The 26,193-nt window shown below is 37.4% G+C and overlaps 1 protein-coding gene across 4 annotated transcripts in view; it reads left to right on the top strand.

Moving 5' to 3' along the window:
- The window catches only part of FIGLA (folliculogenesis specific bHLH transcription factor), a 66,495-nt gene that overhangs the window by 15,932 nt on the left and 24,370 nt on the right, over positions 1-26,193 (top strand). The window lies entirely within an intron of this gene.

Raw genomic sequence — 26,193 nt, 5'->3', positions numbered from 1 at the left:
CAGGAGTACCTGAGTTCAAATCCGGCCTCAGACACTTACTAGCTGTGTGACCCTGGGCAAGTCACTTAACCCCAATTGCCTCACAAAAAAAAAAAAAGATTTAAGGAGGAGGAGGAGGGGCCATGCCAAAACATTACACAATACCATGCAAATATGCCTATATTGTGCCAATATCAAGCCAATGTCACACAAACATCATGCAAACATCAGGGCAATATCTCACCAAGGTCATACCAAAAACATCATGCCAGTGTTGTGTCAATGTAACTTTAATATCACTCAAACACCACACTAATGCCATGCTGATGTGGGATGGAATTAATTGATCGGATTGATCATGAGTCATCCCAAAAGAATTACAAGACTCAGTGACTCAGTTTCCTAAGTTTTATTGCAATACTGTGAGTGACCACAGGGAGGGCACCATGGAGGTGTCTCTTAAATAAATATAGTATGGATAAATTGATTATCAGTCTCATTATAATAATCTCCTCCTTAGGGAGGTACAGGGGAGGGTTTACCCTAATTTGGAGTTCCTGGGGGCTTAAACCAACCCCCGAGATGGGTACCTTTTTCCGTGGAGGTGTGTTTTTGGGGGTTTACATGTCATAATGTGAATCTGGGGAAAAATTTGGCCTTTTCTGCACGTCACCTTTTCATTCCCATGCCTTGTTTCAAAATATTTTCATTTATCAGTTAGAATTTCTATGCCCTGTCTGTGTATCATTGTTAGAGTTAAGGTCTCTATGACCTGCCTCTTTATGTTCTTCTTATGAGTGCTGATTAATGTGGGTAAGGAGAACCTAGGCCCTGACATATTAATGAAGGTCCAAGTCTTTTAGTTATCCATTAATCCCTTTTGGGACCTGGGGTCTGTATCCCTCTTAGAGCTCAGATCTAAATTAGAGCTTGGGTCTTAGGTTTTTCTATTAACCCTTTCTTTGCCTCCTACATCAATGCCAATATCATAACAATTTTTTTGTAAACAGAAGAGAATAAGTTATTAAGATTATAAAGACAGGAAGGGGTGAGGTTATAAAGGGCTTTAAAAGTCAAATAGTGGATTTTCTATTTGATTCTAGAGGTAACAGAATCAAGGGAGTTTATTTGAATATAGGGATTGACATATTTAGACCTGCTTTTTAGGAATACCAATCAGAGAGCTGAATTGAGGAAAGATTAAAGTGGGGAGAGGCTTGAGGCAGGAAGAAAACCCAACAGGTTGTAAATGAGGAATGAGGTGAGAGTCTTCACCAGGTTGGTGACAGTGTGAAAGGAGAGAAGGGAGAATATACTTGAGATGTTATAAAGGCAAAATGAATAGAAATTGGTAACAAATTCTATTATGTGGTGTGAGAGAGAGGGAGGAGTCAAGGATGATGACACATTTGGGAACCTGGATGACTGGGAAGATGGTGATACCCTTGATAGTAATAGGGAAGTTTGGTAGAGAACAGGGTTTGAGAGGAATGACAATAAGTTCAGTTATGGACACATTGATGTTTGAGATGTCTGCAAAACATCCAGGGCAAGATGTCTGACAGATAGTTAGACATGCAGGACTGGAGGTTAGGAGAGGTCAGGGCTGGACAGTTAGATCTGAGAGTCATCTGCATAGAGAGACCATATGAAACCATGGAAATTGAGAAGATCACCAAGTGATTTCCTTCATCCCCAGAGTCAGAAGAAGGACCTCGACAGAGCTTTGGGAGACGTCTGTGGTTAGGAGGCACGACATAGATGAAGCTCCAACAAAGGAAATAGAAAGAAAGGAGCATTCAGACAGGTGGGGGAAGCAATAGAGAAGAGAGTTTCAAGGAGAAGAGGGTGACAGTGGCAAAGGCAACAGAGAGATGAAGGACTTAGAACTGGGTATTGGATTTGCTGCTTACTAGCTAAGTAATTTTAGATTAGTCATTTAATTTATCTGGACTCCACATTCTATGACTCTATGGATAGAATAGAGGTTGTACTGGGGCAACTAGGTGTGTTAATGGATAAAGTATTGTGCCTGAAGTCAGGAAGACCTGAGTTTATATCCAGCATTAGATACTTACTAGCTGTGTGACCCCAATAAGACACTTAACCTCTGCCTGCCTCAGTTTCCTCATTTGTGAAATGAGAATAATAATAGCACTTACCTCTTAGGGTTGTTGTAAAGATCAACAAGATAATAATTGTAAAGCATTTAGGACATCGTAAGTGCTATATAAATGTTAGCTATTATTATTATTACTGATGCTTGCCTACATTGACTATTCTATAAGACAGGATTGCTTGCATTTTTTATCTTATTAGTTTATTTTGCATAATTAAAATTACATGACTTTTCCAGGTCAATTCTTGAACTTGGCTTAATTTTGAATAAATAAGCAGCCCTTCTTCCAGATATCATTTTTTAAAAAAATTTAGACTATGTATCTGTAGTTACATAATTTGGCCACAAGAAGGTGCTCATGTAGGCAAAACAGAATTTAGTTTTCGAAGCTGCTTTTTAAAATTTTTGGCAACGGGAAGAGGGGAGGGAAAAGAATTGAGGATTTGGGAAAGTAGGAAGGTAAAAGTAGAAACCGATCAATGAACAGATTAAGACTGGGAGAAATGAAAGACAGGCACATCTCTACCTAACACCAATTGGTTTGCAAAAATGAGTTCAAGTTAAACAAGATGTGGTAGGGGAGGCAGGCAATTCATGTTATAGAAACATAGATTTAGAGCTCCTTAGATGTCATATAGTCCAGCCATCTAATTTTAAAGATCTTCCTTATGTTCAAATAACATGTAGTGCTCTTTCAGTCAGCTACTAAGGAAAAAATTCATAATAAATGAGCTGGTTGCAGAATGACTTTGTAAAACAAGTTGATTATTGTGTATAAATGATATTGTTGAGAAACGAAGTTAAGTAAGGGTAATTGTATGCTGGAGAAGCAATGTAGTATAGTGAAAAGAACCTTGAATTTGGAGTAAAGGGGTACAGATTTAAATCCATTTGCCACTGAATTAATAAAATCATAATCATATTTTGTAACTAAAATGAACCTTAGAAATCATCCTATTCTGCCCCTTCCTTTTACAGAAGAACCTAAAACCCCAAATTAGCATGAGTAATAAAAGGCAGAGAGGCAGGATTTGAACCTAGGTCTCATGATTCCAAATGACAAGAGGTTAAAAGTGAGAAGGGCAGCTGGGTGATGCAGTGGATAGAATGCTGGGCTTGGAGTAAGAAAAACCTGAGTTCAAATCCAGTCTCACTTATTAGCTGTGTGACCCTGGGCAAGTCATTTAACCCTGTTTGCCTCATCTGTCAAATGAGCTGGAGAAAGAAATAGCAAACCACTCCAGTATCTTTGCCAAGAAACCCCAAATGGGGTCACCAAGAGTCAGATACAACTGAAACAAATGAACAACAAAAAAGAAGAACTTCCTATAGTTAGTTCTCAGGCACTGAAGAAATGCTTTATTTTTTGTTTAAAGATAGATTTTTTTTATTGGGGATAGCTAGGTGGTACAGTGGATAAAACACCAGCCCTGGATTCAAAAGGACCTGAGTTCAAATCTGCCCTCAGACACTTGACACTTACTAGCTGTGTGACCTTTACCCCTCATTTACCCCTCACTGCCCAGCAAAAAGAAAGAAAGGAAGGAAGGAAGAATTTATTCAGCTCACTAAATTTATTCTCTATTCCAAAAGGGAAATAGGTTTGCTACTGTCTTGATTGTGACACACTTGGGTAATCCAACCCGAAGAAACTGGAATGTAGAATCTCTGGGTCTTAAATTCAAAATCCTCACTCCTCAGGAAGAATCCAGGACATCAAGTAGAATTTCTTATGAGTTCTTCAAAGGTGCATTTACTTGATAAAGACTTGTGTAAATATCCACTATGCCCATCCCCCTCCCTTTCAAAGGTCTTTGTATGATTTTACACTTTTTTTTGCAATTATGTAAAAATTTCCATATTAGTCACTTTATAAAAAACTCAAATAAAAGGGGAAAAAGAGAAAGAAATAGCATGTTTCAGTCTGTATTCAATCACTATCAGTTTTCTCTGGAGGCAGATAGTATACTTTATCATTAGTCCTTTGGGATTGTCTTGGATCAGTAAACAATATTACTGTTACTGTGAACAGCATTCTCCTGGTTCAGTTCACTTCACTGTGCATCAGTTCGTGTAAGTCTTTCCAGATTTGTCTAAAATCATCCTGCTTGTCATTTCTTATACCACAATAATATTCCATTATAATCATATACCACAACTTGTTTAGCCATTCCTCAATTTATGGGCATCCCTTTGATTTCCAATTCTTAGCCACCACAAAAAGAGCTGCTACAAAAATATTTTTGTGCAAATAGGCCCTTTTCCCTTTTTTTTGATGTCTTTAAGATATAGATCTAGCAGTGGTATTGTTGAATCAAAGGGTATGCACAGTTTTATAGCCCTTTGGGCATAGTTCCAAATTGTTCTCCATAATGGTTGGATCAATTTACAACTCCACCAATAGTGCATTAGTGTCCCAATTTTCCCCTATCCTCTCCAACATCCAGCATTTTCCTTTTTTTGTCATATTAGCCAATCTGAGAGGTGTGAGGTGGTACATCAGAGTTGTTTTAATCTGCATGTCTCTGATTAATAGTGGTTTAAAACATTTTTATATGAATATAGCCTTGATTTCTATCTGAAAATTGCTTGTTCAAATCTGAAATGACTTGTATTTTTATAAATTTTATTCCATTTTCTATATATTTGAGAAACAAAGCCTTTAACAGAGATACTTGTGAAAAATTTACCCCAGTTTTATGCTTTCCTTATAATTTTGGTTGCATTGGTTTTATTTTGTGCAAAAGTTTTTAATTTTATATAATCAAAATTATACATCTTATATTTTCTACTGATTTCCTCTATCTTCTTTGTTCCTAAATTAATCCCTTATCCATAAACCTGACTGATAAACTATTTTATGTTCTCTTAATTTGATTATGATATCAGCCTTTATGTATAAATCATGTACTCATTTTGACCTTATCTTGGTATATGGTATGAGATGTTGGTCTATACCTAGTTTTTTCCATACTCTTTTCCAGTTTTCCCAGGAGTTTTTTTGTCAAATAATGAGTTTTTATTCCAAAAGCTCAGATCTTTGGGTTTATCATAGGCTAAAGTATTATGGTCATTTACTATAATATAATTTGTGCCTAATCTATTCCATTGATATACTACTCTATTTCTTAGCCAGTACCAGATTGTTTTGATAACAAAAAGTTTGAGTTCTGATATGACTAGCCTACCTTCTTTTGCATTTTTTAATTGATTCCCTTGGTATCTTTGACCTTTTGTAATTCCGGATGAATTTTGTTATTTTTTCTAACTCGATAAAATAATTTTTTGATAATTTAATCAATATAGCACTGAATAAATAGTTTAAATTGTTAAATTGTCATTTTTATCATATTAACTTGGACTACCCATGAGAAATTAATTTCCAATTGTTTAGATTGGGCTTTGTCTGAAAAGTATTTTATAATTGTGTTCATATAGTTCCTGGGTTTGTCTTGGCAGGTAGACTCCCAAGTATTTTATATCATCTACAGTTATTTTCAATGAAATTTCTCTTCCTATCTCTTGTTGCTGGACTTTGTTGGTAATAAATAGAAATTCTAATGATTTATGTGGCTTTATTTTATATCCTGCAACTTTGCTATAGTTGTTAATAATTTCAAATAGTTTTTAGGATTTACTCAGTATACCATCAAATCATCTGCAAAGAGTGATAGTTTTGTTTCCTCATTGCCTATTCTAAATCTTCTAATTTCTTTTTCTTCTCTTATTGCTATAGCTAACATTTCTAGTACAATGTTAAATAATAGAGGTGATGATGGGCATCCTTCCTTCACCCCTAATTGTGTTGGGAAGGATTCTACATTCATTACAGATAATGCTTGCTGATGGTTTTACATAAACATTATTTATCATTTTAAGGTAAACTCAATTTATTCCTATGCTCTATGCTGTTTTTATTAGGAATGGGTGCTGTATTTTGCCAAAGGCTTTTTTCTGCATCTATTGAAATAATCATGTGATTTCTGTTGGTTTTGTTATTGATATGGTCAATTATGCTGATAGTTTTCCTACTATTGAACCAGCCCTGCATTCCTGATATAAATCCCACGTGGTCATGGTGTATGATCCTGTGATATATTGCTGTAATCTCTTTGCCAGTATTTTATTTAAAATTTTTGCATCAATATTCATTAGGGAAATTGGTGATTTTACTCCTTTAATATCCTGAGTCACAACTCAGGGGATAGCAGTATTTTAGTCTCAGGCCTGCCACTAACTTGGAATAGTCTGGCCTTGTCAAATCAGTTAACCTATCTGGGTCCTAGTTTCTTCATTTACAAAACAGAGATATTAATAACTGCCCTACATGTTTCATGGGGTTATTTTGATGATAAAATTTTTAGGATAAAATTTCCAGCTAGCACATGGCTTCCTGCACATGCTGTGAGGCCACTATTTAGAAGTCAAATCTAATGGCAAACACTAACATTGATTTAATCTATCATCCCTACTGTTGTATTCCTAATGTATCAGTTCCTGACACCAGAGCAAGATTCCCATGTTGCCAAAGAGACATTATCTATGCCAGAACTAAGTATCAAATATGCTGTCAATGGGGACGTTCATACCTTCTGTGGCGAGATTATTCTCCATACCAGGAAAAATGCCAGGTTCCACCTTGCTCCTACTCTTTCCACCAGAGTTTACTAACCTGGGGTATGCCTTCATTGGACTATGTTCTGATAAACATTAAACAACTTTATAATACTAAAAACTATTATGTCCCAAATAAAGTATTTTAATGAAAAATTACTTTAATATGTGCATATGTATGGCAAATACTTTGAATTACCTTTTTCTTAATATTGAATAGAAGGAATGGGGAAGATTTGCTGACAGCCTATAAATATGAAGACACAAAGAAATTCTGGGAACCCCTTTACTATATAGATAATAAAGGTGAAAGCACTTTGAAAAAAAAAACAGAACAAGTACTACAAGATGCAAGCTACAATAATAAAGATAATTTCAAAAGATTTGTAATTTCTTTAATGGGAGTGCTCTTAACATTGTTGTAACCAGTCTTACCTTGCAATAGTACCTTTAATGGTATAGTGATGTTGGTTTAATTGATCATTTATGACATTGTTTTCATGAGACTAACCTTATACTTATAACTTATACTTATACATTTACATAGGTTTGTAAATTTTAACATAGGTTTTAAAGTGATTTCCTTAGCAAAATCTTAGAGAGTTTCACAAAGTGCTGCAGCTAAAATAACCCAACCCCAAAACAAAAGAAGTCACCTTGTGGCTATCCCTTTGGAGATAAGGCTCCTCTTTACTTCAATAGGCCGGTCCTTGGACAGAGGGCACCAATTCCATCAGCAGGGTCCTACTTGAAGCTTCACAAGCCAAAGAATTGGCTAATATTTGTGAACAGTTGGAATAGCCTTTGAGATAGCAGAATAATTTTCATGCCATGTTGAGATGAGGCATCATAACACTACTTTAATGAAGAATTATTATTAATAATAAAACACTGAAGTGGCATTATTATGTTTTTTTCTTTCTCTAGGTGGGAGAGGATTTGGTGATTTTGAGCAGATTCTAAGAATACTTAATGAGTAGAGGGAGACAATTCATATGTTCAGCTTCCTAATCTCATGGTGTCCCATGATTTGTGCTTTCATCCGTTCCCTATATAAGAGAATACTGAGATCATTGTAGATGAGAAATTCCTTTCACGTGAACAAAATTATCATGTAAAATTTTTTTCTCTACCCTCCCCGCCACGGCTACCATTAGACACAAATAGGTATATGTATGTAAAATTATTCTATACATACTTATTTTTATCAGTCCTTTCTCTGGATGTAGATAGTGCCTTTCTTCATATTTCCTTTATAGTTAATTTCAGTATTTTTAATGGTCAAAATAAATTATTCAAAATCTCATATATAATATAATATAAACATATAATTCTTAAAGCTAAAAGGGACAATTTTATAGATGAAAAAATGTTTCCTCAGGAGGTTAAGTAACTTGTCAAAGTTTACACAACTAGTTAGTGACAGAGTTAGGCTAGGACTAAGGTTTCTTGACTCCCAAACTAGTCCTATTTCTTCTATACTATTAAGTACCTGTCTGGTAATCAGAAATTCATGGCTACATAGAATCCACTCTAGGAAAAGGGCAAAAGTAGCCAAGGAGTTGCCAGATAGTGATGATTTTTGATTATCTTATTTTTATTTGTGTATATATTATGTCCTTTATGTATCTTCTATGGTAAATATTTAAACTGAAGCTGTCTTTTTCTTCTTACCCAGCATATTTCAACAGTACCTCCTTCTACTGACAGCTGGTATTTGGTCAGGGAAAGAAAAGTAGTTTATCACAGGATCACAAAATCTTGGAGAGACCCTAGAGCTCAACTCCTCAACCCTTAGCTGCATGGGAAGCTCCTCTATGAAATCCCCAAGTAGTTATCTAGTCTCCCATTAAAGCCCTTCCAATAATGGAATAATGTCCAGTGAAAAATACTCAACCACTGGACATTCTAATAATGGTGAAGTTATTCCTCAAATGGAGCCCAAATCAATATCTTTCTAACTTCCATCCACTATTCCTAGTTTGCTTGCTAGGGTCAAAGCAGAACATATCTAATCTCTCTTCTACTTAATAAACATTTTGTTGAATTGAATTGAATTCTATATGAGAGACCTTCAAATGTTAGAAGATATGTTATCATCCCCCAATCACCCTGCACCTTTCCTTCAGGTTAAACTCCCCTAGTCCCTCTGCCCAATCTTTCTATGACACAATCTTTGGGATTCTGATATTTCCGATTGCCCTTCTCTGGATATGTGCCAGTTTGCCAATAGCATGTTCCTTATAATTCCACACAAGCTTCTTTTAATATGATATAGTTATAATAGAAACATTTCAAAGCCAAAGATCATGGCAGTGGTTGTATATCCGAAAGAGACCCGCCTTCTTGTCCCAGATCTGCAATTAACTAACTGAATTACATTCAGCAAGTCATTTAACCTTTCTAGTCCTCAATAAAATGACTAGGTTGGATGAGATGACCTTTAAGACTCCTCTAAGCATTGAAAGTTCATGAGCAAGAAATGATTTTTGGATTACATTATCTGAGCTACTACTTCCTTCCATTTGTATGGATAATTGAGAGTTTACTATAATTGCATAATGTCAGTCTCCAAGGAGATCATACTTGGTTAATCCATATTTGGCTAATCAACACCATCAAATACCTATTAGTGTCCATGGATATATAGTGCTTTCTAGATCCTATACAAAGACTATTTTTTTAAAAAGACTATAATTGGTAGCTCATTAAAAAGTTAAATACAACCAACAATCTATTTCTTATCCAATTGCTCTTAATTGCCAAAGTCTATTTTGACTTCTTCATTCATTTGACATTATAGAATATTCACATTTTTATCATATCATCCTAACAAAGGACAAATTCCTCAGAGGAGCAGAATGTTGATTATTTTCATTTTACAGAGAGGGCAAGATGTGGAAAGGACTAGGGGAGAACTGGGAAGGGGCAAAATGTTTCAGGCTGATAAGATGTGGATACTTATTTGCAAAGCTAACAATTTATTATCTATCTTTTTTTCTGGTATACAAAGCCAAGTTGCTACGTGGGGGGGTGTGTGGTCGTGGGGGATGTGGGTCTGTGGGGGTGTGTGTTCAGGGTAGAAAGCTGTCAATTCTTCGTATTCTCATAACAACTAGCACAGTGACAAGCATGCAGGGGGTGATCAGTAAATGCATTTAGATTTGAGTTGAATTTGTAGTCCACAGATTTGGGGATCATGACCACAAGTCTGTTCAGTGCTGTTCTTAAAGCAGGGTGATAGCCTGGGATAGGACCATGTGCTATGTAACTATAAATGGGAAGTCTTCCCACTATACTCAGCCTTGCTCAGCACTTTGTTAGGAAAACAGTACATTTCTTTGGAATTTTTAAGTTTAGAAAGCACTTTACTTACCACTATTACAAAAAAAGGTAGTGCAAATGTTATGATTATCATTTTACAAATAAGGAGGCTGAAGTTAATAGAGTAATTTACCCAAAACATGGCACATGGTTTAGGGTTGGGATTCAAACCAAGATCTTTCCTAACTCCACATCCAGCACCCTTTCCACTTTATCATGTTCTTCCTCAAAAAGGTGGTACATTGGCTTCTTACACAGACTCACAGAATATCAAAAGATTGAAAGAATTTAGCCATCTACTTCAATCCATATCTGATAAAGAATCCTTTTTACAGTATTGCCATCTGCTGGTCATTCAGGCTCCACTAGGAAAATTTCTTTGGGAACCAGATGGAAGAGGAACCCCCAATTTCCTGAAGTAGTCACTTTTACTCTTGACAACTCTAACTATTTGCAAGTTTTACCTTATAATTTTGGGCAGCTAGGTGGCACCGTGGATAGAGTGCTGTGCCTGGAGTCAGGAAGACCTGAGTTCAAATCTGACATCATCTGTCAAATGAGCTGGAGAAGGAAATGGCAAACCGCTCCAGTATCTTTGCCAAGAAAACTCTAAATGGGGTGATGATGAGTCAGACAGGACTAAAAAATGACTGAACAACTTTGCCTTATATTAAGCCTAAATCTCCTTCCAATACCCACCACTGCTCCTAGTTCTTCTAGGGTCAAGAATCTAATCTCTTTTCCACATGACATTCCTTCAAACACTTGAAAATAATTGTCACATCTCTCAAGTCTTTTCTCCAGGTTAAACATTCTTGTATTGCAGGATCTCTAGGTCCCTTTCCAGAGTGGCCAACCTCTTTAAAACAACTTGTAAACATCCTTCTTAAAATGTGGTACCCAGGGGCAGCTAGGTGGCACAGTGGATAAAGCACCAGCCCTGGAGTCAGGAGGACCTGAGTTCAAATCCAACCTCAGACACTTAACACTTACTAGCTGTGTGACTCTGGGGAAGTCAACAGCAATTGCCTCAAAAAAACCCAAAACAAAACAAAAATAAATAAATAAAAATAATCCCCTTAATATTAAAAAAAATGTGTTACCCAGAACTAAACACAATGCTCCAGATGGGGCCAGATTAGGGCAAAGGACAATAGGATTACCAGCTTCCTTGTTCTCAACCTTATGCATCTATTAATGTAGCCTAGGAAAGCATTTTAGCTCCTGTACTCACCACTCTACTGAAATCATTTTCCCCAAGGAAAAAATTCAGTGGCTTTTTCTTACTCCTCATCCTCCTTTATGTTTCCAAAGAATTACTTTGGACCATTCTCTATTAATGGATCCTCTCTCTTCCTTTGACTTTCATGAACTTATCTCCTGGTTTGCTTCTTACCTGCCTAACTATTCCATTTTGATTTCCAAAGATTCATCAATCTATATCTACTCTTTAAGTGAGGTATCACTCTGGATTCACAGAATCAGAAAACTTGAGAGTTGGAAGAGACCTGAGCAGTCCTCTAGTGAAACCCATATACAGAAAGAATCCCTGCTATAACATATCCAACCAATAATTGTTCAGCTGCTCCTCAAAGACCTCCCAGGACTGGGAACCCTTTATCTTTCAAGGCAGTCCATTCCAATGTTGGAGAGCTCTTAATTGTTAGGAAGTTTTTTTACTGACATTTGCCTCAATGCAACTTCCACTCATTGCTCCTGTTTCATACCTCAAGAGCTTGGCTAAAATTTAGATAAATTTTATCTAGACCACTCTCCTCATTTAACAGCTTACTAATTCTGTCAAAAAATGAATTTAAGTTAGTCTGGCATGACCTCTTCTTTTTTTTTTAATCTTAAAAGCATTTTTTCCATTTGCATGAAAAGAAAGTTTTCAACATTTGTTTTTATAAGATTTTGAGTTCCAAATTTTTCTCCCTCTCTCTACAAGATAGCAACCATTCTGATATAGATTATACATGTACTATCATGTTAAACATATTTCCACATATATCATGTTGTGAAAGAAGAATCAGAACAAAAGGGAAAAACCTCAAGAAAGAAAGAAAAACAAAAAAAGGTGAAAATACTATGTATTCTGCATTCAGTCTGCATTCAGATGCCACAGTTCTTTTCCTTTCTTTTCTTTTCCTTTCCTTTCCTTTCCTTTCCTTTCCTTTCCTTTCCTTTCCTTTCCTTTCCTTTCCTTTCCTTTCCTTTCCTTTCCTTTCCTTTCCTTTCCTTTCCTTTCCTTTCCTTTCCTTTCCTTTCCTTTCCTTTCCTTTCCTTTCCTTTCCTTTCTTTTCCTTTTCCTTTCCTTTCCTTTCCTTTCCTTTCCTTTCCTTTCCTTTCCTTTCCTTTCCTTTCCTTTCCTTTCCTTTCCTTTCCTTTCCTTTCCTTTCCTTTCCTTTCCTTTCCTTTCCTTTCCTTTCCTTTCCTTTCCTTTCCTTTCCTTTCCTTTCCTTTCCTTTCCTTTCCTTTCTTTTCTTTTCTTTTCTTTTCTTTTCTTTTCTTTTCTTTTGCTGGGCAATGAGGGTTAAGTGACTTGCCCAGGGTCACACAGCTGGTGTCAAGTGTTTGAGGTCGAATTTGAACTCAGGTCCTCCTGAATCCAGGGCCGGTGCTTTATCCACTGCACCACCTAGCTGCCCCCCACAGTTCTTTTTTCTGGATGTGGAGAGCATCTTTCATCATGAATCCTTTGGAATTGTCTTGGATCATTGCATTGTTGAGAAGAGACAACTCTATCACAGCTAATCATTGCATAATGTTGCTGTTACTGTGTACAATGTTCTCCTGGTTCTGCTCAGTTCATTCAGCATCAATCCACTGAAGTCTTTCCAGGTTTTTCTGAAATCTGCTTGCTCATTATTCCTTATAGCACAATAGTATTGCATTACATTCATTTACCACAACTTGTTCAGCCATTCCCCAATTGATGGGCATCCCCTCAATTTACAATTCTTTGCCACCACAAAAAGAGCTGCTATAAATATTTTTGTACATGTGGGTGCTTTCCCCTTTTTATGACCTCTTTGGAATACAAACCTAGTAGTGGTATTGCTGGGTCAAAGAGTATGGCATAACCTATTCTTGATGAAGCTATTCTGGCTCTTTGTAATCACTGCTTTCCTTTCTAGATGTTTGCCAGCCATTTCTTTAAGGATGTGTTCCAGAATTTCCCAGGAATTGTTTAGTAACTCTGGGACCATGGTTTCAAATTGCTTTCCAGACTAACTACAGCAATTCTGCACCAACAATGAATTAATGAGGAGCAGCTAGGTGGCACAGTGGATAGAGCACCAGCCCTGGAGTCAGGAGTACCTGAGTTCAATTCTGGCCTCAGACACTTAACACTTACTAGTTGTGTGATCCTGGGCAAGTCACTTAACCCCAATTTCCTCACCAAAAAAACCAAAACAAACCAAAACAAAAAAACAATGAATTAATGTACCTGTTTTCCAATAGTTCCTTCAATATTTGTCCTTTCCCTTTTTGTCAACTTTGCCAATTGAATGTGTAAAAGGAAAAACCTCCCTGCCTTGGATTTCTTCCCTTGATAACCGCCTGTTCATATCTTCTGACCATTTATTAAATCTGGAATGACTTTTATTCTTATGAATCAGAATCAGATCCTTATATATCTTGGAAATGAGACCTTTATTAGAAAACTGTAGAGATCCCTCCTCCCACACCCAAACACACAGAGTTAGCAGTGGTTTCCCTTCTAATCCTAGTTAGCATTTATGTGGTGTTTTAAAGTTTGAAAAGTGCTTTGAATATGTTGATTCTCACAACAACCCTGTGAGGTAGATACTATCATTATCCCCATATTACAGAAGGAGAAACTGAGGCTAGGAGAGGTTAACTAACTTGCCCATGGTGACAGAGCTTGTAAATATTAGAGGCAGGATTTGAACTCTGAGCTTTCTACCTCTAAGTCTAGCATTCTTTCTACTGTACAACCTACCTACCTACTTCTTAGCTTCACTATTCAAAAACTTTTACAAATTGTCTTTTTATCTTCTGTGATCCTCTCTAGTCCTTTTTGGTCATAAATTCTTCCCCTGTCCATAGATGTAAAAGGTAATCATATTTTCTCCTTCCATTGTAAGTTAGAGCAGCTAGGTGGTGCAGTGGATAGAGCACTGGCTCTGGAGTCAAGAGGGCCTGAGTTGAAATCTCACCTCAGATACTTACTAGCTATATGACCCTGGACAAGTCACTTAACCCCATTGCCTTAAATATCCAGGGCCGTCTTCAGTCATGCTGATATATATCTCCAGATGGCTCTAGAGGAGAGAGTGAGGTTGGTGACCTTACACAGCCCTCCCTCACTTAAATCCAATTCAGTGCAAGTCATGACATCACCTTCTGATGTCATGGTCCTCTTGGAGAATGAAGGAAAACAACAATGCATTGCACAAAGTAGAGCTAAAAACTGTTGTAAAAGAATGAATGAATGACTAGTAAGGGGCAGGGTTTGACCAGTCTCCCTCCACTATTGGTCATTCATTGCCACTACCCTTTTTTGATCCCTTTTCCCCCCTCCTGCTTGGTTCTCTCCTGCAGAAAAGGATGCAGGTTTCTAACACTCCCCTGCCCTAATATGTCTGAAATAAGAAAACACACACACACACACACACACACCAACAACAACAACAATGTTGCAAGTTTCTTATTTCATGCCTATTGACTCTAAAGAAAGCCAGTCTCAGTGTGGAGAAGAATGAGCTTGGGGCTAAATCCTTAGTTGACCCTGGCACCTAGAGATATTCGACTTCCTCTTTTGAAGCTTCTAAAGCCTTTGAATGATTGGCTGATTTACCAGAGGCCTTAGAGAGACTCAGTAGAACTGAGAATTCTTGCTAGATTAAAAAAATTTTTGAAGTATTTTAATATCTCATCTACTTGGATTTCCATTATGGTGCAATCTCATCTATTTGGAACATAAACAAGAATGAGTAAATAAACTTAAAAGAGACTCAGGGTCTTTCACAACTTGCATGCTTGATAAATACTTTTGGAATCACATGTTTAAAATTCACACATTAAAAAAAAATTCATACATTAAAGTTACTTTATTCATGAGTCTCTTGGGCTACTCTTAAGAACCTGCTTACTCTCACTTTATATACCATTCTAATAAATGTGTTTATCTTGTGTCTGAAGTCCAGCAGAATAGAAGCCAAAATTAGAAACAGAAGAAAAGCAAGCACAATGACAATGAAATGCTGATAACAACAAACATTTGTTAAGAATCTACTGTAGGAAGAGAGAAATGGTTATTAATAACTAACGATTTGGGGAGATTTAGAGTTCCCCTTTTCTCTATCCTCATTTCAAGTCTTCTGAAAGTTGAACTAACCTTCTCCTCTATCTGACCCCAATCCAACCTTACAAGAACTCTCTAGTCCAGGGCTTCTTAAAATTCTCCCCTTTGTGACCCCTTTTTGCCTGAGAAATTTTTACCCAACCCTGGATATATAGGTATATAAAATAGGTATACATAACCTTTTACTGTTGCCAAATTTTTCTTGACCCCCACATTCATTTACATGACCCCATATGGGATCATGATCCACAGTTTAAGAAATTTTGTTCTAGTCTAAGGTGAATTCCATTCAAACTTGAGTGGAGACAGACTCTTGTCTAAATTGCCCAAGGTTGAGAGTGATCTAGGTATAGAGACAGGCTCTCTGACCCAAGGGTGACATGATGTCACTCTCAGCCCCTCACTGGATTAAACCCACTTCTCTTTGTAAAGTATACCTCTCATTAACTGTTAGCCAATCAAAGTTGATTGCCACCCTGGGGAACACCTCCTCTTTGAAGGGCATGAATACTGTGAGCCCACTGCCTTGAGGGCCTTCCATCTGTCCAATCCACACGTTTTTTGTTTGATTTTGGTGGGGCAATGGGGGTTAAGTGACTTGCCTAGGGTCACACAGCTAGTAAGTGTCAAGTGTCTAAAGTCAGATTTGAACTCAGGTCCTCCTGAATCCAGGGCCAGTACTTTATCCACTGTGCCACCTAGCTGCCCCGAGGGCCTTCCATCTAAGAGAGAGACAGCCCAGAAATTCTGTCTCTTGCACCTTTTAAATTACTACAAGAGCATTATGCTATTTCTGGAGAGAGATACAAAGTTCAGATAAGGCACAGACTCTACTATCAAGGACTTTATAATTATTTCAATACACATAGGTAAGATACACAATAATAATTACACGAGAAGTACCATGTGAGTACTGGAAAGTCAAATTATTATTGTTTTGGGAGTTGGGGATCAGAGAAAGTATCATGGACAGGGTGCCGTTTGACTTGCTCTATAAAGGCTGGATAGGTATTCCACAAGGAAAGATGGATCACGAAAGCATTTTACGTTTCAAAAACAGCTTGAGCAGGAGTACAGAGGTATAGGAGCTTATAGTGTATTCAAAGAACAAAAGCTTCTCCAGTTTGGTAGGAATGCAGAGTGCATGAAGTTGGAACATAATATAAAACTGGAAATGGAGGTTGGTATCAGCTAATAGAAAGCCTTGAATGCCTTGTCTTTGATAGGAAATAATTAGTCACAGTATTTTTGAATTGTAGAATGATATGACCATTTCTATGTAGAAGAAATATTATTTTGGTACTTTAGGATCTAAAACAGGAAGAAAATAGAAAAACTATAAAAAAAGCAGACAAAAGGGGGGGGAGGGGGGGCAGGCATCTAGATAGTGCAGTGGATAAAGCACCAGCCTTGGATTCAGGAGTACCTGAGTTCAAATCTGGCCTTAGATGCTTGACACTTACTAGCTGTGTTACCCCAGGCAAGTCACTTAATCCTCATTGCCCAGCAAAAAACCAAACCAAACCAAAACAAAACCAAAACAATCAAACAAACAAACCAAAGAAAACACAGGGAATAAAAAAGCACTGTGGTCTGGGACCAGTTAGTGCAGGATACCTAACAAGTAAATACCTAACACACCTCAGTAGGCTTTAAGAGTGTCTAATTCTCTGATAACACTGGAAAATAACTGATGGTCATTATGATGATCCTGAGTCATCAAGAAAATATGCTCTGTGTATTCTGGTTATGAAGTCAAGGGGCTGTGTAATATGTTTAAATATTTACTTTTGAAATTATTACTTCAATCCTTCAATATTTCTCTTTGCCTTCCATGTATGCACTTCCCTCATTTGTTTCATGCTTTGACTCTAGACATTCATTACATTTAGAAGTTTCCTTTTAAATGTAATTAAATTTACATTTTTCTTCCAACAAGTCACATTCCATCTCTTCTACTAAATCATTCCATATGAAGTAGAACAAATCAATCAGCAAACATTTGTTAAGAACCTAATTGGAATACCTTCAGCTAGCTGAAAACCTTGGGTATTCAGAATGTCTCATTCACCCAATTCTTCACTACAATATTGGGAGCCCATTGCTTAGAAATTATCTCAGTGTTAGAGTATTGATTATTGTGTATAATTGTATGTAAGGTTCAACAATACAAATTGTTTTCACCATAATTTTATTTTGTGGATGTATAGTAGTAGTAATAATAATTATAATAATAGCTAGCATTTATATAGAGGGCAGCTAAGTGATGCAGTGAATAGAGCATCAGGCCTGGGGTCAGGAATATCTGTGTGACCCTCTGCCAGTCACTTAACCCCTCTTTGCCTTAGTTCTTCCTCTGTAAAATGGGGATATACTGGAGAGGGAAATGGCAAACCACTCCGGTATCTTTGCCAAGAAAACCAGAATGGACAAATAACTAAATAACTAAACAACAAAAATATAGAGGTTTAAGTTTTCCAGTGCACTGTGACACATTATCTTCCTTGATCTCATAATTTGTACATCTTTTTAGTTCTCGGGGAGTAGCTCTAGCGGAAAGATATTGTTGGCTCTCTGGACAGATTGTTAGCCTCAGAGATCTGTGTTCAGAAAAATCTAAGGACTTGGAGCTGGAAAGGATTTTCAAGGTCATCTAACTCATCCCTTTCATTTCACTAAAAAGAAAACTGTGCTATTAATTATATAGCATGTGATAAATTACTTTAACTGCCTGCATTAAGCTCAGTTTTTCTCATCTATGACAGAATGGTTCTAAAGATCAAATAATAGAACAGGTCAGATAATATTTGGAGTAAGGCAACCAGGATGGTGAGAAGAGCATACGTTTTGAAGACTGCTTAAAGACACTGGGAATATTCTACCAGGAAAGAATAAGACATAGGAGGAACATGATGGATCTCTTCTAGTTTCAGAAATTAAAATAATAATGATGATGATAATTTAGAAAATGACACCAATAATACTAATAAATAGCACCTACCATGTACCAGGCAAGATGCCAAGCATTTTACAAATATTCTCTTATTTGATCCTCACAACAACCCTGGGAGGTAGGTGCTTTTATTATCCTCCCTGCTTTCCAGATAAAGAAAATGAGGCAGACATAGAGTTCATTGATTTGTTCAGAGTCACACAGCTAGGAAGTGTCTGGGACTGGACTTGAACTCAGGTCTTCCTGAATCCAGGCCCAACACTCTTTCCACTGCGCCCCTTAAAAAAATAATTTGATTTGCTCTGCTTGACCTTGGAAGGAAGAACTAGGAAAAAGTATTGGAAATTAAAGAGAGGTAGTACTTAGGCTCAAAATAGGGAAAAGCTTCCTAACAATTAGAGGTGTCCAAAACCGAATGGTTTGTTGTCATTTGCTTGTTTCAGTCCTGTCTGATTCTTGATGACCCCATTTGGGGGTTTTCTTGGCAAAGATACTGGAGTTGGTTTGTCATTTTTTTTTCCAGCCCATTTTATAAATGAGGAAACTGAAGTAAACAGGGTGAAGTGACTTGCTCAGGGTCACATATCTAGTAAGTGTCTGAAGCCAGATTTGAATTTAGTAAGATGATTCTTCCTGATTCCAGGCCTGGTTAGAACTTAACTAAGTCAGAAGTCGGCTGGGGAGGGCTGGGGGGGTGGGGGGCAGGGCTGAGAATTCAGGCAATGTCTATGTATGTTAGGGGAAGGAAAAGGGGGGGAAATATATCCTAAGTCATCAATTTTACCTTCTCCTAAATTTATGGCCAGAAAACTTGCATCTGAAATAGCAACAGTGCTTATTTTTAAAGGGGAATGTCGCCACCTACAGTAAACATTGCATTACTGCAGCCAGAAGAAATCAGGCCTGGATTTAAACTTCTGGATTACAGAGGGCTTTAGTCAAGCAAAAGACCCTGTGAACCACCTGCTTTCTTTGCCACTATAACCCCCTTTCCAATCTTTAAACATAAAGACACACATACACACAGAAGAAACTAAATTTTATTGATTTGAGTGCTTGGGACAGTTAGATATAGGGGGATTTCACCTGCCAGTGAGGGAAACTGAACCCCATAGCTAGTGTTTCCACATTGAGGGACTTCGCTCCTTCAGGTTACTTATGACATTGCTCTTTCAATCATTGGAGAACTTAGCAAATTAAATAAGAGGGAGATTTATGGTAGTTAAAAGAATGTTGTATAATTGGGTGGGCTCTTTCCTACCACTTTTTTGGTTATATTGTGAAGTGTTCATTTTGCACTTCATTCCAACTTCTTTCCAATATAGATTTAATGCTATGCTTCTTTAAAAAAAACCCGACATGGTTATTAAATGACCTGCATTTTGGACCAGGCTAAACACTATCTAGGGGACCCAAAGGCAATGCCAGTCTCTAATGTAGTTGGAATCAAGTCAGGTCAACAAGCATTTGCTTAGTGCTGCAGATACAAAGAAAGGCAAAAATATTCTCTGTTCCCAAGGAGCTTACTTTTTCTAATGAGACAGACGCTATGTAAATAATTTTGTGCATACAAGATATATTACGGGGCAAATTGGAGGGTGGGACAACTAGGTAGCAATGTTGATAGAGTGCCAGGCCTGGAGTCAGGAAGACTCATCTTCCTGAGTTCAGATCTGGTCTCAGACACAACCTAGTTGTGTGACCTTGGGCAAATCACTCAACCCTGTTTGCCTCAGTTTCCTCATCTGTAAAATGAGCTGAAGAAGGAAATAGCAAACCACTCCAGTATCTTTGTCAAGAAAACCCCAAGTGGGGTCATGAAGAGTCAGATATAACTGAACAAGAAGAAAACAACTGGAGGGTACTCTTAGAAGGAAAGCAGTTCATTGAAGGTGGCATTTTAGATGAGAGTTGAAGGAAGCTAGGAGGGGAATCTGGGAGGTGGGAAGAAGGAGGGGGAGTATTCCAGGGCTAGGGGACAGTCAGTGAATACAAATATTTCCCTAACACTTGTAGATAATCAAAAATGCCTATAAATAAGGGGGGAGGGGAACCAACATTTTACTTGACAACTACAAAAAGATTTTCAAATACCCATGAACTTAAATTCCATTCTGTTCTATTCCACAAACTTTTATAAGTACCTACTGGGGGAAAGGGGAGGAGAAGCACACAACTAGTAAATGTCTGATAACAGGATTTGAACCCAGATCTTTATGACTCCAAGGCCAGCACTTGATCCACTATGCCAAATTATCTCAGGAAGGAATCTCACAGGAGATCTTAATTCAGTCCATCTATGAGAAGGATGTGGTCACCCAGATTTCACTTGGAGACCTCCTGAGATCTGAGGAACTAACTACTTCTTGACGTGGTACAGTCTATTTTGGGGCATCTCTAAATATTAGGAAGATCTTTATAGAGTGGAAATCTGCCTCTGAAAAAACTTCCACCCAAAAGATATGCTGAAGATTGGTTCTATCTGGAAGAGAAGATTGTACTATCCAGGCAGGACTATAGAAATGTAGAGCAGGAAATATATATGTGTGTGTGTGTGTGTGTGTGTGTATTTCCTCTCTCTATATGTAGAGGAAATATATCTATATCTACATCTCTGCCTCTATGTATCTATGTATCTATCTATTTATCGAGGGGATGACTGGGGAAAATAAGGGCAGATCTGAGATAAAGCAGAAGGTTGCTGGCCTTTTTGACTTGGGGAATTTAACCCTGGTAGTAGGGGAGTAGAGGTGAGAAGGCCCTTGGATCTGCCTCTTTATGAGAGGTAGGGTGGCACAGTGGATAAAGAACTGGACTTAAATCTAAGAAGACCTGGGTTCAATTCCTGCTTCAAATACATACTGTATTAAAAGTCTGGGAAAGCCACTTGCTTTCTCTCTCAGTTCTCTAGTCATCTCTCTAAGATTTTAAGTTGCAGAGAAGGTACTGATCTTTTTTTTTTGCTTCTTCTTCTTTTTTTTTTTTTTGCAGGCAATGGGGGTTAAGTGACTTGCCCAGGGTCACACAGCTAGTGTCAAGTGTCTGAGGCCGAATTTGAACTCAGGTACTCCTGAATTCAGGGCCGGTGCTTTAACCACTGCGCCATCTAGCTGCCCCAGGTACCCATCTTCATTGGTAGAGGGAGTCTGTTCCTCTAGGGAGTTTTCGATACAAATGAAATCCACAGGTCCAGTCTCTATCCACTGAGTAATTGTATCAGTTAGGCAAAACCAGAATCTATAAAGATCATTCATTTACCTAACAATAAATATTTGTTCTGTTGTAAAATCTCTTTTACAATTTGTGGGAAAGGATTGCACAGTTATCCAACTTTTTTTCCTCCCTTTAGACTGTTCCCCTGTTAGAGTGATCTTCCTGCATGAGGAAGCCTATCATTTGTATAATGAAACTAGCCTGTAGTTGTGGTCTAATTGACCTAGGTCATAGCCAAGTTCCCTCCCATTTACAACGGGTAAAAAGAGAACAAAGGAATTTCTCCCCAGATATTTGCACACTACTAGAGATATACATTCAAATACCTTGGAATACTACTACAGAAAGCCACTTGAACTCACAAAACATGTGATGAAGGAAGAGGAACACAAGATGACTGAGAATATAGAAGCCAGTTCAAATCTTCAATTTCATGCCAGGCTATGATCTTTTGAAGTACATACTATCTATGTAATTTGTTCTGGGATTTCCCAAAACAATATGGTTTGTAGCCTCCAAAGATACACCCCCCAAAAGGTCATAGCTTGACCTTTGGCTTCATGACTTGGCCCCAAAGGGTAACCAATTGGAGAATGAGAAGATGTATTGCATTCCTCTCTTTCCCCTGGATATCCAATTCTAGAGTCCTTTCCCAACACAACCCCTCCACTCTAACTCCTATGACTATGGAATGCTCCTCGCCTCTCCTTTTCTGCTCTGGGCTTAGGTCTCTCCAGTTCAACACCAGCGTACCCACACCCTGCAACTGTGGCAGACACCTTGCAGTGGACTCTGTGCTCCCAGAATTGGCCTGCTGAACAAGATAATAATACCTTCCCCCTCCCCATTTTCTTTGTGGTGGGATAGAGCTGCACAGGATAACTATGGTTCGATGGCTCATAATTTACATCACAGAATCTCTTTATATTATCTTTCCCTCAAAATCATTCTACTTTTGTTTGCATCTATTTTTTTTTTTTTTTTGCGGGGCAATGGGGGTTAAGTGACTTGCCCAGGGTCACACAGCTAGTATGTGTCAAATGTCTGAGGCCGGATCTGAACTCAGGTACTCCTGAATCCAGGGCCGGTGCTTTATCCACCGCGCCACCTAGCTGCCCCTCATTCTACTTTTGAATGTCTTTATTATCAAGAGTGCAACCATCCTTTCAGTCACTGAGGTTCATAATCTTTCTATCATCCTCAAATCTTCTCTCTACCGCAACCCACATTTCCAATCAGCTGCCAAATCTTGTCATGTCCATCTCCTCAACATTTCTTTCATCCATTTCCTTCTTTCTACTCACAGAGCCATCACCCTCATTCAAGCTTATATCACTCCTTTTCTGAACTATTACAACAGCTTCTTAATTGATCTTTCTGATTGAAGTCTCTCCCCAACCCTCTCCATCCTCCACACAGTTCTGATTATGTTGCTCCCCTTCTCAATAAATTTTAGTGGCTCTCTGCTGACTCTTTGATCAAATATTACTTCATCTTTTTAATTTTCATTTTTGATTAGTTTTATAAAGTAGATGATTATTACCTGTGTATATGTATGTATATATTTATAAACACATTAGGGTATAAGTAAAAAAAAATTACTGATGGATGGGGTGATCAAAAATGTTTGGACACCACTGATCCAGAAGATCACAGGCATCAATGAAACCTTGACATTATCATTAAACATAATTTTTAATCACTTCCCAGTTTATAATTGAAGGCCACTAACCCTGCACTGCAAGCTTGTATTTCCCTCAGGTTTGCATACTCACTTTCTTCATTGATTGCTCCTTATACTAATATGAGGGTATGGCTATCCCTGTCTCCAAGGAACTCTGTTTGCTCAAGCCATGTCGGAATGGGCAGCATTTGTTCAATACAAAAGGGTCATTTCTTTCCACATATCTGATATTATTATAGTCACATATTATTAAAGTCTACCTTCTCTTACATCTTTGAAAGGTTCTTTAAAATAGCTTTGAAAAGTTAGGTTCTAAAGATGGCAGCTAGGTGGCGCAGTGAATAGAGTGTTGGGCTTAGAATCAGGAAAATTCATTTTCTTTTTGTAACGTTTTCACTTAATAGCATTTTATTTTTTCACAATTACATGTAAGGATAGTTTTGAACATTCATTTTAGAAAAATTTTGAGTTCTAAACTTTTCTCCCTCTCTTCTGTTCCCCCCCACACAAGAAGAAAGCAATCTCATATAGGTTATACGTATACAATCATGTTAAACATATTTCTACATTAGTCATGTTGCGAAAGAAGAATAAGAACACAAGGGGAAAACCATGAGAAAGAAAAAAGAAAAAGCAAACAAAAAAGTGAAAATAGTTTGCCTCAATCTGATTCAGACTCCACTGTTCTTTCTCTGGATATGGAGAACATTTTCCATCATGAGTCTTTTGGAATTATCTTAGTTCATTATATTGCTGAGATGAGCTAAGTCTATCACAGTTGATCATCACACAATGTTGCTGTTACTGTGTATAGTATTTTCCTGGTTCTTCTCAGTATCAGTACATGTAAGTCTTTCCAGGTTTTTCTGAAATCTGCCTGGTCATCATTTTTTATAGCACAATAGTATTCCATTACATTCATATACCACAACTTGTTCAGACATTCCCCAATTGATGGGCATCCCCTCATTTTCCAATCCTTTGCCAACACAAAAAGAGATGCTATAAATATCTTTGTACATGTGGGTCCTTTTCCCTTTTTTATGACCTCTTTGGGATACAGACCTAGTAGTGGATTGCTGGGTCAAAGGTTATACACAGTTTTATAGTCCCTTGGGCATAGTTCCACATTGCTCTTCAGAATGGTTGGATCAGTTCACAACTCCAGCAAACATGCATTAGTGTTCCAATTTTCCCACATCTTCTACAACACTTAATCATTTTCCTTTTCTGTCATATTAGCTAATCTCATAGGAGTGAGGTAGTAACTCAGAGTTGTTTTAATTTGCATTTCTGTAATCAAAAGTGATTTAGAACATTTTTTCATATGACTACATGACTTTAATTTCTTCATCTGAAAACTGCCTGTTCATATCCAATTTATCAATTGGAGAATGACTTGTATTCTGATAATCTTGACTCAATTCTCTATATATTTGAGAAATGAAGCCTTTATCAGAAACACTGGCTATAAAAATTGCTTCTTAGCTTTCTTCTTTCCTTCTAATCTTGGTTGTGTTGGTTTTGTTTCTGCAAAATCTTAATTTAACGTAACCAAAATTTTGAATTTCATAATATTCTCTATTTCTTGTTTGGTCATAAATTATTCCCTTCTTCATAGATCTGACAGGTAAACTATTCTTTCCTCTCCTAATTTACCTATGGTATCACCCTTTATGTCAAAATCATGTACCCATTTTGACCTTATTTTGGAATATGAGGAAAATTCATTTTCATGAGTTCAAATTTGACCTCAGACACTTACTATTGCCTCAGTTCCTTATCTGTAAAAGGAAATGGCAAACCACTCCAGGATCTTTGCCAAGAAAACCCCAAATGGGAAGTGTCAGACATGACTGAAACAAACAACAAAAGATAACATATCATAAAAAAGGCATCTCTCTTCTCAGATTTTTTCACTTTTTTGCGGGGGCGGGGGGCAGGCAATGAGGATTAAGTGACTTGCCCAGGGTCACATAGCTAGTAAGTGTCAAGTGTCTGAGGCTGGATTTGAACTCAGGTCCTCCTGAATCCAGGGCCAGTACTTTATCTACAGTACCACCTAGCTGCCCCTCTTCTCAGAATTTCTAATTAAATTTCTGATAGTAGTTTGTTTCTCCTAAAAGAATGAAGCAAAATTTAATATTTCAGGTGGAGGAAGGAAGGAATCTTTCTCCAAATAGTTAATTACAGTTGATTAATGTTATAAGCTATATAATTTCAGGCTATAAAATGTTTCTGAAAATAATCTCTCAGTGACCATGCAAGTTTCTGTTGTGATATTCTAAAAATAAAGTTGTCAATTGTCCCAGTTCCATGTTTCTTTTACATTTACTAGATGTCTTGTGTATTTTAAAGTCCACTTTCAAAGAAAGAATAAGCTAATAAGGTAAATTTAATAGAAAATTAATTACTTTTCAAAAATTGAGAACATGGCCTCCAGGCCTCTTACCATGCTGGTAACCCTTTCTTTTGGTGTGCTCTAGCTTCTCAATGTCCCTCATAAAATATGAAGCTTTGAATACAATACTCTACATATCATCTGACCAAGATGGTTTCTAGTGGGTCTGTCACCATTCTTATTCTGGACACTATGCAATACTTTTTTTTTGGCAGGGCAATGAGGGTTAAGTGACTTGCCCAGGGTTACACAGCTAGTAAGTGTCAAGTGTCTGAGGCCAGATTTTATTAACTTTTTTGGCCGTCATGCCACCCTGTTGACTAATATGGGCTTGCAATTCTCTGATAACTCAGATCTTTTTCATGTAAGCTGCTCTGATTCTATTTCCTTCTATTTGTATCTTTTATTGTCTATGCTTTCTTGTTAGTCTTTCCTTTCCTCCTTTCTCTCTTTCTTGCAAAGTTTCTTTGTATTTAAGTCATCTAGCCTACATCTCTTTTTTCCTCTCCTCTCCCCACTTGCATCCTTTCAACTTAACTGCACACACTGTAAAAATGCATGTTATTTGGTAAGC

This window comes from Dromiciops gliroides, chromosome 2 (assembly GCF_019393635.1).
Source record: "Dromiciops gliroides isolate mDroGli1 chromosome 2, mDroGli1.pri, whole genome shotgun sequence".
NCBI classification, from domain to species: Eukaryota; Metazoa; Chordata; class Mammalia; order Microbiotheria; family Microbiotheriidae; genus Dromiciops; species Dromiciops gliroides.
Note: the sequence above shows the minus strand (reverse complement) of the source record. Positions and strands in the feature narration are given on the sequence as shown.